The sequence below is a fragment of the Hyaena hyaena genome, unplaced genomic scaffold (genome assembly GCF_003009895.1).
Source record: "Hyaena hyaena isolate Hyena2069 unplaced genomic scaffold, ASM300989v1 scaffold_85, whole genome shotgun sequence".
Lineage (NCBI taxonomy): Eukaryota > Metazoa > Chordata > Mammalia > Carnivora > Hyaenidae > Hyaena > Hyaena hyaena.
This window is the reverse complement of record NW_024080717.1, coordinates 1,307,125-1,321,821: the sequence shown is the minus strand read 5'-3', so window position 1 is coordinate 1,321,821 and position 14,697 is coordinate 1,307,125. Positions and strand designations below refer to the sequence as shown.

Genomic DNA, 14,697 nt, shown 5'->3' with positions numbered 1-14,697 from the left:
GTTTTAGAGAAGCTGAGGCATTATTAAACATTTTAAGACTTTCAGCCAACATCAGTTGGAATTGGGCAGCAGCAAACTGAAAGTGGTGAGGAGCCCTTCACCAACAGGAGCTTGGGGAGGTACGTCTGTAGAGCAAAGGAGGAAGCAAAGTAGCAAAGGAAGGAAATTAATGCATGGCTGTACCTCAAAGCCTCCTTGACTGTTTGTACTTGGTTATCCTTAGTGTTTTGATTGTGTAACCTTGAAGCATTTATAGGCCTAGGTTTTAGCCTCCTTCCGTAGCCAGCCACAGCATGACAGCCACCTCAGTCTAATGACTTCCTGTTTCATTAATTTAACAATTTCCTCTTTCAGTCATCCTCTCATACATGACAGATTGAACATGTCTTGGTATTGGTGGTACTCTTTTTTTTTTTTTTTACATTTTTTTTGAAGTAAACTCTACGCCCAACACAGGGCTCAAATCCATAAGTCCGAGATCAAGAGCTGCATGCTCCACCGACCAGGGAGCCAGGTACTTCCTGGTATTAATGCTACTCTTTTTTTTTTCCTTTGGTTTATTTATTTATCTTGAGAGAGGGGGTCAGGGGCAGACAGCGAGAGAGAGAATCCGAAGCAGGCTCCGTGTTACCAGCGTGGAGCCTAACATGGGGCTTGAACTCACGAACCATGAGATCATGACCTGAGCCAAAATCAAGAATCTGACAGTTACCTGACTGAACCACCCAGGCACCCCCAGTATTAGTACTGCTGTTAACCACTATCAGAGTTAAGTTGTTCTCGTCTCATTGTGAAACTCCTAGGTTATGATATCAGATCCATGAAAGAAATGTTTTGGCTGTTCATGTCATTAGTCATCCTGTTTCTGGTTCTCTGAGCCCAGTGAAGCATCTGATGTATGGCTGATGGCTGTGAACACACATTTAAGACCTTTAAGAGAAAATAGCATACCAGAGGACTAAAATGATGACTTCCTATAAGGATAATACCAAGAGACTGAAGTATACTCCTCACCAGGGCCCCCATGAGCCAAATCAGTTAGTATCAAATAAATCAAAGAAGGAACATCAACCTGTTTTAGCCAAGTGGCTGGTGTGTTAATTCATTGTGTCTGCTGCAATACCAGAGGTGTTGATCTAGGTAGTGTAAGAGATATTTGCTATGGCCCAGGCTCCTCTTTTTTCTGCCAGTAAGTAATCTAAAACAGTTCTATTATCTGAAACCACTTTAGCAAGAAAGTCCAGAGAAAGGCAGAAAGGCAAAAGGAATAAAGGTTCCACACTGGAGGTGAAGATCTTGATCCATGATCTTCGAGGAGCTGTCCACCTCAAGATGCCATCTGCTTCTGGGGGGTAGGGGACCCTCCCTAGTCAACTTTAAGTTTAGATCTCTAGCTGGCATGAAGTTCCAAGAGTCTGGAGGAGCCCTTTTTAATTGGGAGATGTGGACCCAGGGTTCAAGTCCCTGAAGTTTGGCTGTGGTCTTGGCAGCGAGAAGGACCTGGGATGGTTTCTTCCAGGGAGGTTCAAGGTGAGTCTTTGTGCTTAGTGATTCCAAATCAGAAGGGTGGGAGAAAATTGGAAATGTCAGTCCGGAGAGTATAGACAGACATTTGAGGAAACTGGGAGAATTCAGGATACAGTTCCGGTTACAGATAGACCCAGTAGTTTCCTTGCGCCCTTACTATTCCCAAGTAGTTGTAATTACTAATTGTGTTAATTAGAATTCTTAACCCTTAGAATCCTTTATTCCTAGTGAAAACTAAGAAATCAGCGATGTGGACTGTCTGTTACACTAGCATTCTGTGGATTGGGGAAATTTATAAAATCATTTCACAATTTCTAAAAGTATATTCTTTCTCATAGTAAAATTTTCACTGTGGCACAAAAGATATTTACTAATAGATCTCAATATATTTAGTTTCTCTGTAAAAGAAAGCCAAAGTGGATTAATCCCTATTCAGTATTTAATGTTTTAGTATTTTATCATATTTGGAATGATTGAGATAGTCAATAAATAGCCATCATTTAACTTAATCTCAGTATAACTTTCAGGTTTTGAGTTACTAAAAAGATTTTGAAAACTATCTTTTTTGACCCCTCAAAATGTATAAATCATTGATCATCGTAATATTAACAAAATCTATAGTGTTTTTTATGTTCCAAGCACTTTATATTTAATTTTCATATTAAGTCTATGAAATATGTACTGTCAGGAGTGCCTGTCTGGCTTAGTGGGTAGAGCATATGACTTGGTCTCAGGGTCATGAGTTTGAGCCCTACGTTGGGTGTAAATTAATAAAAAGAAATATACACAAATACATATATATACATATTTATATACACACAAACATACATATATAATTGCCAAGAATACATAACAGTAAAACCTTACATTGCAAGCATAATTTGTTTTAGAAACATGCTTGTGATCCAAAGCACTTGTATATCAAAGCAAATTTCAAGAACCACTGGCTCAGTTGTGATCATGTGACATTCAGCATCACATACTACTCGTATTGTAATACATCGCTCATTTATTAAGTTAAAATTTATTAGAAATGTTTGGTTGTCTTGCAGAACACTCACAGAACAAGTTACTCACAATTCAAGGTTTTACTGTATTATTGATAATTATATATAAATTTTTTTAATGTTTTTTTATTTCTGAGAGAGAGGGACAGACAGCGTGAGCAGGGGAGGGTCAGAGAGAGAGAGGGAGACACAGAATCTGAAAGAGGCTCCAGGCTCTGAACTAGCTATCAGCACAGAGCCCGACATGGGGCTCGAACCCACGAACCGTGAGATCATGACCTGAGCTGAAGTCGGACGCTTAACCAACTCAGCCACCTAGGCACCCTGATAATTATACATATAAGTTTTTTTGTTTCATATCTTAAAAATAATTTTGTTCCGTCACTTAAATAATAGAACAGATGATTTTTGGCAAATGAAAATATAAACACAAAATGCGTATCAAATTGTGCCACAGTTCATAGTATAAAAATGACTTGAGTTCTTCATTTTATTTTTTAAGTTTTCTTAATATACTGTGTAGATTTGTTTACATTATCTTTTTATTTTTATTTTTAATTGTACCATTGGCATAAAATATTAGTTTCAAGAGTACCACACTGATTCAACAATTAGTAACATTATGAAGTGCTCACCACAAGTGTAGTTACAATGTTGCCATAGAAAATGATTACAATATTACTGGCTATATCTCCTATGCCATACTTTTCATCCCTGTGTCTTACTTTATAATTGGAAGTTTATACCTTTTAATCTCCTTCACATATTTTGCGTCTCCTCCCACCCCCTGGATTTTGGAAGCTGTTTTTTGGTAGATCTACCATTAGGCATAACTATTATTGAAAAGTACATCTATAAGCTTTTATCTTCCTTACGTATATTTAATTTACTTGTTCTTAACAATTATGTTTAAATCACCTATGAAAATTTTATAAGACATTAAACAGCTAACCATCATTCTTGCTGACATATTCTGTAACAGAAATAATATGAGCTTATTCGAATACTTTTAGTAAACCTAGGTAGAGCAAAAGTATTATATTTAATGCTGGTAACTCTAAAGACATGCTTATTTTAATTAAACCAACACACTTAAACTAGCTTCTATTTACCAAAGATTATCCTAGATCACTTTGTACTTGAAAACCATTTGGGTTAGTTCCTATATTTCTGAGAGTATACTGATTTATGTAAATACCTTTTTGACTCTAAGCCTATTAAATAGAGCTCTTTACAAATTAATTTTGGCAATATCATCTGGAGGTAGAAAAAGATCACACATCTATAACACATATACACAGACATACACAGAAATCTTACAGCTTTCATTTTTAAAATTTTTAGCCATGAGACTAACAGACACATACAAAGATGCTCAACCTCACTAATCATCAGAGAAATGCAAATCAAAACTACAGTGAGATATCACCTCACACCAGTCAGAATGGCTAGTACCAAAAAGACAAGAAATAAATGCTGGCAAGGATATGAGGAAGGGGGAACCCTCATCCTCTGTTGGTGGGAATGCAAATTGGCGCAGCCACTCTGGAAAACAGTATGGAGTTTCGATAAAAAAAAACTAAAAATAAGACCTACCATATGGTTCAATAATTCCTCTTATGGGTTTTTACCCAAAGGAAATGAAAACACTAATTTGAAGAGATACATACACCTCTGTGTTTATTGCAGCATTATTTATAATAGCCAAGATATGGAAGTATCCCAAGTATCCATTAACACATGAATGGGGTGCCTGGCTGACTCAGTCAGTAAAGCATGTGACTCTTGATCTCAGGATTGTAAGTTTGAGCTCCACATTGGGTGTAGAGATTACTTTTAAAAATCTTTAAAAAATAAAGAAAGAAGATACGGTATATATAAACAATGGAATATTACTCAGCCACAAAAAAAAGAATAAAATACTGCCATTTGTGATAATATGGATGGACCTAGAGGGTATTATGCTAAGTGAAATATAAGAGAAAGACAAATACCCTATGTGTGTGACTCGTGAACTCGGGGGTTATAAGTTCAAGTCCCACATTGGGTCTAGAGATTACTTAAAAAAATCTTTAAAAAATACAGAAAATTTTTAAAAAGTAAAAATAATAAAAGATGAAAAGGGGTGCTATAAAAATATAAGATTTTAGCAATTAGACAGGTATGATAATGCAGAACTTTATGAAAGTTGTATACAAATTGTGTTTCTAGTGAATAGAATAAGTTAAGTTTGCCTGCTCAGGTGGCTAAAGCTTTTACTAATATTTATGAAAAAGACTTTTAAGATTTTTCATTTACCTAATTTTCAAATAGCTTCTTTCTTTTCAAAAATTTTTTTAAATATTTTTATTTATTTCTAGGAGAGAGAGAGAGACAGCGTGAGCAGGGGAGGGTCAGAGAGAGGGAGACACAGACTCTGAAATAGGCCCCAGGCTCTGAGCTGGCAGTCAGCACAGAGCCCGACGCGGGGCTCGAACCCACGAACCGTGAGATCATGACCTAAGCGAAAGTCGGACGCTTAACCGACTAAGCCACCCAGGCGCCCCTCTTTTCAAATTTTTATTTAAATTCTAGTTAGTTAACATACAGTGCAATATTGGCTTCAGGATTAGAATTTAGTGATTCATCACTTCCATATAACACCCAGTGCTCACCATAACCAGTGCCCTCCTTAATACACATCACCCATCTAGTCCATCTCCCCACCCACCACCCCTCCATCAATCTTCAGTTTGTTCTCTATCTTTATTATTATTGTTGTTTATTTTTGAGAGACAAAGTCTGAGTGGGGGAGGGGCAGAGAGAGAGGGAGACAGAGAATCTGAAGCAGGCTCCAGGCTCTGAGCTGTCAGCACAGAGTCCAACATGGGGCTTGAACCCACAAACTGTGAAATCATGACCTGAGCTGAAGTGGTATGCTTAACTGACTGAGCCACCCAGGTGCCCCTGTTCTCTATCTCTAAGAGTCTCTTATGGGTTGTTCCTGTCTCTCTCCCACCCCCCATGTTCATCTGTTCTGTTTCTTAAATTTCCCTTATGAGTGAAATCTTATGGTATTTGTCTTTTTCTGACTTATTCCACTTAACATAATACACTCTAGCTCCATCCATGTTGTTACAAATGACAATATTTCATTCTTTTTGATGGCTGAGTGATATTCCAGTGTGTGTGTGTGTGCGCACACACACACACACACACACACACACACCACATCTTCTCTTTTTAATATTTGTTTATTTTGAGAAAGAGAGCACATGAACTGGGGAGAGGGGCAGAGGGAAAGAAAGAGAGAAGCCCAAGCAGGCTCCACCTTCAGGGCAGAGCCCGACAGGGAGCTCCATCTCACAACTGCAAGATCATGACCCAAGCCAGTATCAAGAATTGGATGCTTAACAAGTGAGCCAGCAAGGCTCACTGCTATATACCACATCTTTTTTTTTTTTAATGTGCATTTACTTTTGAGAGAGAGACAGACAGAGCACGAGTGGGGGGAGGGACAGAAAGAGAGAGGGAGACACAGAATCCAAGCAGGCTCCAGGCTCCTAGCAGCCAGCAAAGAGCCAGACGCAGGGCTTGAGCTCATGAACCATGAGATCATGACCTAGGCTGAAGTCAGACACTTAACTGACTGAGCCACTCAGGTGCCTGTATACCACATCTTCTTTATCCATTCATCACTTGATAGACATCAAATAGCTTCTTTTTTTTTTTCTTTCCCCTTTGATTACAATTACCTCCCAGAAGTTTGCATTTTAAGATGGCTCCGAGTTCTGGGGCACCTGGGTGGCTCAGTTGGTTGAGCATCCTACTTCAGCTCAGGTCATGATCTTGCAGTTCAAGGTCTAGTGCCCCATGTCAGGCTCTGTGCTGACAGCTTGGAGCCTGGATCCTGCTTCAGCTTCTGTGTTTCCCTCTCTGCCCTTCCCCCAGTCATTCTCTCTCTCTCTCTCTCTCTCTCTCAATAAATAAATAAATAAATAAATAAACAAACAAACATTAAAAACAAAGATGGCTCTGAGTTCCTAGAGAAAACCAGATAGAACATCTATACCTCAAAGGTACTGAGAAAGGATGTAAGTTTCTACAAGAAGGACCTTTGCTTTCTGAATCCAAATCTTTTACAATATCTGCAAGCTTTTGAGATGGATAGGGGAGGGCTTGGGATTGGTAGAAAGGATAGATGGTCTTTGTGTTTTTTCCAGAGCTGCATTTCTGTTCTTGTAAAGACTGAGACTGTAACACAAATACAGTTTCTAATTCTTCAAAAAATAAGGTTGCAATCTGAATATGTAGCCACTGATCCAGGCCTCCAGCTACCGGATCCTCCATTTGCTTCTTTGTGTCAGGGAGAAGATCTGCAACAAATAAAACGATTTGTGTGTTCTAGATTTAGAGCTGGGTTTCTTCACAACATTTTAATAAATCCTCCCACAGTGCCTTTCCAATGCGTTTCTTTCCCCCTGGGTACATAGTTTCATTTTAGCTTAGGGGAGAAGGACTAAAAAAGTTCTTATCAGGCTCTGAATATCAGCTTCCAATTTGGCCAATTTATGACTGCAGAGCTGCTTTAAAAGATCCATTTGAGTATCTTTTCAGGTTTCAGCTGGGACAAACAGTAAATATTTCTGGCACTACTGAACAACCCCATGGAGCTGAGAGGGGTGCAAAAGATACTACTTTCCCAATGTCCAGAGCTACTGTGAAAACTAGCCAATAGAAAGAAAGACCTGGAAAGTTCCCCTGAGAGCTGCAGTTGCTGCGGAATTGTAACATTTGGCAGGACCCTAGCTGCAAGTGGAATGCAGTCCGCGTTTCTGTCCAGCCTTATCTAGCCACTAGTAGGGTGAAGCACGCATTTCTGTTCAGCCATCTTTTGGGGGGCCCCAATCTGACAGTTGCCAAGCCAAGTTCTCAGGGCACAAAATGAGACAAACAAGAAGGCAATAGGTGCCCTTGTTTGAGAAAGGATGGATAACCAATGTTTTTTTTCTGCTGATCCAAATTTGGAAAGGAAGGGAAAATGTGAAATTTACCTTCTTGTCTTCACGAGGCACCACAGACAGCCATCTGAGAGAGCTGACTTTGGTAAGAATTCTTACCCTTTGCTGGCTTCTGCCAGTTTTCCTAGAATGCCTTCGTCATGCTCCATTGTGAGTGGAATGTCCCAGCCGGCCTTATCCTGGCCTTCAGAAATTATAGAGGAAGAAGAATAATTTGCCCTCGACCCTTTATAGTGAGTGTCTGCCTGAGACCCCTTGTTCTCAAGGCACCTTGTAAATCAATGGGATTATCTAAAACACTTAAAAGTTTCCCATGGAAGCCAATATAATTGAAGATTATCTTTAGTAAGGTTAACCTGCTTGTTCAGTCTTAAAAGAAAATTTTAGTCACTTGAGGCCTCCCGTGGGCCCCAGTTCAGTTTAAGTCAAACCTAGTCTGACCCTGGACCCAGTCCAGTTTTTAAGTCAGACCCAGTCCATTTCCAGCAGTTTTGGACCCAGTCCGGAAGTAGAAATGTTCAAATGAAGTGTGAAAGCTCATAACGCCAAAGCTGTGGAACTAGGATCCGGGATCCGAGTAGGACTTACTTGCCGTTTCCATGGGCAGCAGGAAAGCAGCAGGCTTACGGGGCTCATGTTTGGTTTCCATGTTTGGTTTCTCGTTGCTCTGAAACTGTGAAAAGAGAAACTGAGGTATATTAAAAATTTTAGAGTTTATTTGAGCAAAAATCAATTTGAATCGGGCTGCACCAAACTGGAAGTGGTTGGAAGCACTCTTCTCACAGGATCTGCAGGAGAGATTTTTTTAATAAGGAAAACATGGAAGCCAAGTAGGGAAATTAGCGATCGGCTCTCTAAGCCTAGTTGGCTGTTTGTGATTGGTTATCTTTAGCATTTTGATTTTATAACTTGGGGACATTTAGAATCTTAGATTTTGGTTTGCTTTTCTAGGCCTTCACAGCATTAGAGCCTCCTCAGTTTAATGGCCTCCTTATTTGATTTAATAAGATTTCATATTTAAATCTCTCACAAAATATTCATGTATTGGGTCTGTTTCCTATGTCAGCTAATTATACTGTGTGGATTCTCGATGACTGCAGCAGTGATGATTCCTTTCCCAGGTAGCTGGGCGTTTTTTGCCTTGAGTTTTAGAAGCACTATGACTTTGAGTTTGATAGTTCCTGTTTATCCTATAAAAATTTTTTTTTAGGGGCACCTGGGTGTCTTAGTCGGTTAAGCGTCCGACTTTCGCTTAGGTCATGATCTCATGGTTCGTGGGTTCGAGCCCCGCGTCGGGCTCTGTGCTGACTGCCAGCTCAGAGCCTGGAGCCTGTTTCAGTCTGTGACTCCCTCTCTCTCTGACCCTCCCCTGCTCACTCTCTCTCTCTAGAAATAAAAAAAAAAAAAAAAAAAGAAATCTTTAAAAAAAAAAAATTTTTTTAAAGGCCTGCACAAGGGATGGGCTGAATGGGTGATGGATACTAAGGAGGGCACTTGTTGTGATGAACACTAGGTGTTGTATGTAAGCGATGAATCACTAAATTCTACTCCTGAAACCAATACTTGGATTTAAATAAAATTAAAAATGGATAAATGAATAATCAATATAAACATGAAAATAAGAAATACAAAAAAGTCTTTTAGCCTTATTTTTAGGCCTGGATCAACAGATATGCACCAGGCCAGAATTTGTCTTTCATTAATTCATTTGCTTTTTGCTATTTACTGTTTGCACAGTAGTACAGGAACACACTTGAACTGTGGACATTCCTCCTTGGGGTTTGCTATGGAGATAAAACTTGTAAGAACTAAAGCAAGTAGAAAGTGCTTAATACTCGAAGAGTACGTGAAGTTCCATGGTTGTTCTAAGGCAGGAAAGAGCATTTCTACTAGAGTGGCAGTTAAGTAGATGGGGTGGAAGCAGGAGTTTTGAAGATGGTCTTAGTGTTGGGTTGGCATTTCAGAATGACCTTACAGAGGAGGTAGGATCTTAAAAAGGGTGTGAGGAGGAAAAAGTATTGCAGGGAGGAAATAGTATGAGGAGAAGCATTTTGGTCATCGATGGGGCTCATATGAGGACCAACGGGTTACTTAGACTAATGCAAAAGTGCCAAGAAAGGAAATGTCCAAAACTAAGGTTACACATGAGTTAGGTGGAGACCAGAGAAAATTTGGGTACCAAGCTCAAGATTTCTTGCACAGGTGTAAACCTTTTAATTTCTACATAACAGTGGTGTATTGGCCCTGAGAATGCAGCTCATAGTCTTCCTGCACAGGGGAGCAGCTGTCCCAGGGCCGCGGCCTCCGCCCTCTGGAATCCACTGTACCCCTTGCCTTGCATGGGCTGCTCCCCAGCAGTGACTGAGGGGGGACACTGAAGCATGCTATTTCAGGAGACAGACCCTTTTGTTGGTTGACCTTGGCTCAAGAACTCCCAGACAGCTTTGCTGAAGCTTCCGTAGACATTAAGGGAGTCTAGGATGCTTCCACCGAGTAAAGGTAGGTCTGCCAGCTCTCTTAACCTTGCCTGACCCCATCTGTCATTTCCCATTGTGTAGGCATTTCTATTAATAAGATGCTCCTATATTTAATCTTGTCTTGATCCTTGCTTCTTAGATAAAGGGCCAGAACTAAATCAAGGTGTTTAAGGGTAGCAACCTGGTGGGAGGTGTAGGACTTGGGAAATTGTCTCGAAGATGTGTTTGTATTGCAAGCACACTGCTTTTAGTTAGATCACGTAGGTATTTGAATACCCTTTGATGGGATTGGTGGCGATTATAGAGGTCTGTTAGCAACCCCCTCGTTAACCCTGGGTGTTGGCAGTGGGGAGTCACTTAATATTTTTGACTTATTGGGGCACCAGGGTGGTTCGGTTAGTTGAGCAACCAACTCTTGGTTTCAGCTCAGGTCATGATCTTGTGGTTTGTGTGATGGAGCCCTGCATCAGGTTCTGTGCTGACAGTGCGGAGCCTGCTTGGGATTCTCTCTCTCCCTCTCTCTCTCTGCTCTTCCTCCACTCATGCTTTCTCTCTCTCTCTCAATGAATAAATAAACATTTAAAAAATATTCTGGCTTACAGAAATGGTGACACAGATTATTTCATAGTTTAGTCGTAAACTGTCTATTGTTATATGATAACACTAATTCTTGCCTCTAGTTCAGTGCTTCTGATTTAGAAAAAACCTGATGTGTTACATGTTTGACAAAGACAGATTAGAAATTATTTTCTCCCTTCTTTTTTCCCCTCAGTATCCTTTTAATACATTTTACTAGGACTTATGGCATGGCTATACAGTTTCATAATTTACATGCTCTTTCTTCGTATAATTCGTGAAAGAACTCTTGTGACAGCCAAAAATTACTTGACTCCATTTAGTTATTAATAAAGACATGTGTTAAAGCATGCGCCCTGTTCACCTGCTACTCAGCTTTGGGTTATACTTGGTCTTGCATTGACATAATTCTACGTTAAGGACCTTGCCGTTGGTTGCCTTGGATATCCTGGTGCCATCACAACTTCAGGCTGTGACTTTGCTGCAGGTGCTAACAGGAGGGGACAGTAGGCTGCCAAGCAGAGGTAGGGAGGGAAAACTGGGTTCCCACACATACTGCGGCCCTGGGAAGTCGCACACCTCACATGAGGCTGTGAAAATAACTTCTACTGGGAATATGTGCCATAAATAAGCAAAGACTGCTCAGAAAGTTAACAAGAATGAAGGAAAGAGGGAGGAAGAAGAGAGGAGCCTGGGCGAGGACTCAAGGCCCTCGAAGGGCATTGCAGTGGCAGCACTAAATGGGTGGTCAGACACTGCGGAAGGCCGAGGGCAGAAGAAGCCATGTAGGGGACGCTAGGCCCCGTAAGAATAAGCCAAGACTGTGAACAGGATAAGTAGAAGGGAAGGGGGGAAATGGCCAATGGTTTTGATTTGTGCGTGCAACTGAAGAACTGGGAGCTTCTGGTTCCTTTGTGGACAGCATGTGTTTCCTCCTGCGTGACAGTGGGGTTATTTAACAAATGCAAAAGCAGCCATGCCTATTCTCTTTATACGCAAAACCATCCTGTCATTCTTTTGTTACTCTGGGAACATTCTAGAGAATCCGTGTCTTATTTATCCATGGAGACTTCCATTCATCTGTTAATCCCCTAAGAACAAAGATGCATTCCAAAATTGAAGAGTTTAATGGACTTTTTCCACTGACCTTCTCACTCTGATTTTGTTGGCATTCTTAAGTTCTGTTTATAGTAAAATGTGTTTCCCTGGGTAGTAAAATGGATTTTTCCCTAGTAAATGTTTGTTCCTGTGCAGAAAAATGTGGAAGAAACTTTATTATTCGTTGTTATGAGTAGTTCTATAAAGTTAATCATTACTTAAATTGAGAGAGGTAGAGATAGAAAAGTCAGAAGAACATCTGTTTGTGACATTTTCAGGAGATGATTTCTTGCAATGAGTAAAACAGAGTGGATTACACTCTTCTTTAAAAACATATAACACATTTTGTATGAAGAAGATAATCAAAACCAGATATCATTTATCTTATAGGTGGATGGAATGGAGACCAAGAAAAAAAAGTAAATGGCTTGGTGACCCACCTTTAGCCGGAGAATGGAAAATAAAATGCAAGATTCCAAACCCTGCCCTTCTATGTCATCTTCATTTTTGAAAAATACAGGTGAGTATAATCATTCTGAAAACTGATCTAGTGGCCGTGAAAAAAAAAGATGCCAAGATAGCAGTGCAGATCTGAGTCAAAGAATCTTTTGGTTTTCTTGCAAAAATAATCAGAATGGTATTGTTTTCTTATTCATGAATGTGGAAATGTGCGACCTGATTATTTTTATTTATTCATTTATTTATTTTTAATTATTTAAATTCAAGTTAACATATAGTGTAGTGTTGGTTTCGGGAGAAGAATTTAGTGATTCATCACTGACATACAACACCCAGTGGTCATCCCAACGAGTGCCCTCCTTAATGCCCTTCACCCATCTAGCCCATCCCCCCACCCACCTTCCCTCCAGCAACCCTCAGTTTGTTCTCTGTATTTAAAAGTCTCTTATAGATTGCCTCCTCCTCTGTTTTTATCTTAGTTTTCCTTCCCTTCCCCCATGTTCATTTGCTGTGTTTCTTAAATTCCACATACGAGTGAAATCATATGATGTCTGTCTTTCTGTGACTGACTTATTTAGGTTAGCATAATACGCTAGTTCCATCCATGGTGTTGCAAATGGCAAGATTTCATTCTTTTTGATCACTGAGTAGTATTCCATTGTGTGTGTGGGGATGGATATATATGTATATACCACATCTTCTTTATCCATTCATCAGTGATTTGATTAGAGAGCACCTCTCTGTGCTTTGTAGTTGTATAGGGTATATGAAGATGTGCTACACAGAACTAGATCTGCACAGGAAAGACAACTGTGACTGCAGTAATGATGACAGTCACAGCCCAGGGAGTACTCATTCTATGCTGAACATTGTACTAAGGTGAGCTCCATAAGTTTTCCAATTAATCCTTATAATGAGATTAATTAAGTATTTTCAGCATTTTATGAATATGGAAACTGAGGCATAGAGAGGTTAAGACATTGGCTGAGCTTCACGTACCTGGTATGATGAGTCCAGGTTTGTTATCTCTCTCTAGAGAATTCTCTTAACCAGGACAGATTGTATAACTGGGATGCTGAGTGATGATTGGAAAACACCAGCTTCTTTCACACATTTGATTCTTCTGAAGGAATATCCAGATTGTAGAGGAAGCTGGATCAGAATGCACAGATTCATACAAGGCTTTGGCGTGGGAACAACTCCTATGTGGCCTGGTCATATGAGATCTTAGATCCATCAACTACTTGCTTTTGGGAGAAGGACTTCACCAGGTGGGCTCAGTTTCCAGGCAAGTAGTTCAAGTAATAAAGGACTGCAAACATTGAATGTAGGAGAAACAGGGTGAAAAGCACAGTTCTCAGTTCTTGCATCCCAGAAGGTCCGGGATAGACAAATCCTGTGGCCTGTAGTGGTGGCCTCCAGATGTATTTGCTCACACATCACCTCAGCAAAAACCTCTCAGCCCGTCCATATACGCACATGTCTGTGTATGTCTCTATATGTTCATAGGTTACATACAGTGGTCCCTTCACGCCCAAGCTGTCGCTTTCGGTGGTTTCAGTTACCCGTGGTCAACTGCGGGCTGGAAGTAGATGAGCCTTCTTCTGACGTATCGTTGGAAGGTCAGTAGTATCCCAGCACTCCATCACAGCTTCTGCGCCACTCACCTCACCGCGTTTCCTCGTGCAGGCGCGGTGTCCTGTCACCATCACAAGAAGGGTGACTAGAGCACAATAAGACCTTTTGAGAGAGACCACATTCACGTAATTCTTGTTACAGTACATTGTTAAAATTGTTCTATTATTACTTACTGCTGTTCATCTCTTACTGTGCCTCATTTGTGAAGTAAACACTATCAAAAAAGGTATGGACGCACGGGACAAAAACCCTATAGCATCTATAGGGTTTGATACTACCCAGCGGTTACTGCACCCCCTGGGGGTCTTGGAATGCATCCCTCTCTGATAAGGGAGGATGACTAATACTGAATTAATATATTAAGAGATCTTAAATGAGATTTCATTTATTTTTAATTTTTTAAAATATGGAACGTTCACGGATTTGCATGCCATCCTTGCACAGGGGCCATGCTAATCTCTGTGTTAAGTGAGATTTTTAAACATGCATCAAGTTTAGCAAAGTTTTGTAAAGTAATGGACTGAATGTCTCATGGTTTAAAAAACTTTTTAATTCCAATATACTTAACATACAGTGTTATATTGGTTCCAGGTGTACAATATAGTGATTCAACAATTCCATGCATCACCCGGTGTTTATCACAAGTGCACGTCTTAATCCCCATCGCCTAGTTCCCCCTTACCTCCCCCACCTTCCTCCCCCGTGGTGACCATCAGTGTGTTTTCTGTAGTTAAGAGTCTATTTCTTGGTTTGTCTCTCCCTCCCTCTCTCCCTCTTTCTCTTTTTCCTTTGCTCGCTTTGTTTTGTTTCTTAAATTCCACATATGAGTAAAATCATATGGTATTTGTCTTTCTCTGACTTATTTTGCTTAGCACAATACTCTCTACTTCTATTCATGTCTTGTGTCATTGTAAA

General features: G+C 40.1%; 1 pseudogene; it reads right to left on the bottom strand.

Moving 5' to 3' along the window:
• Positions 1-14,182: 14,182 nt before the first annotated feature.
• Positions 14,183-14,282, bottom strand: LOC120233149 (annotated as a pseudogene).
• Positions 14,283-14,697: the final 415 nt, after the last annotated feature.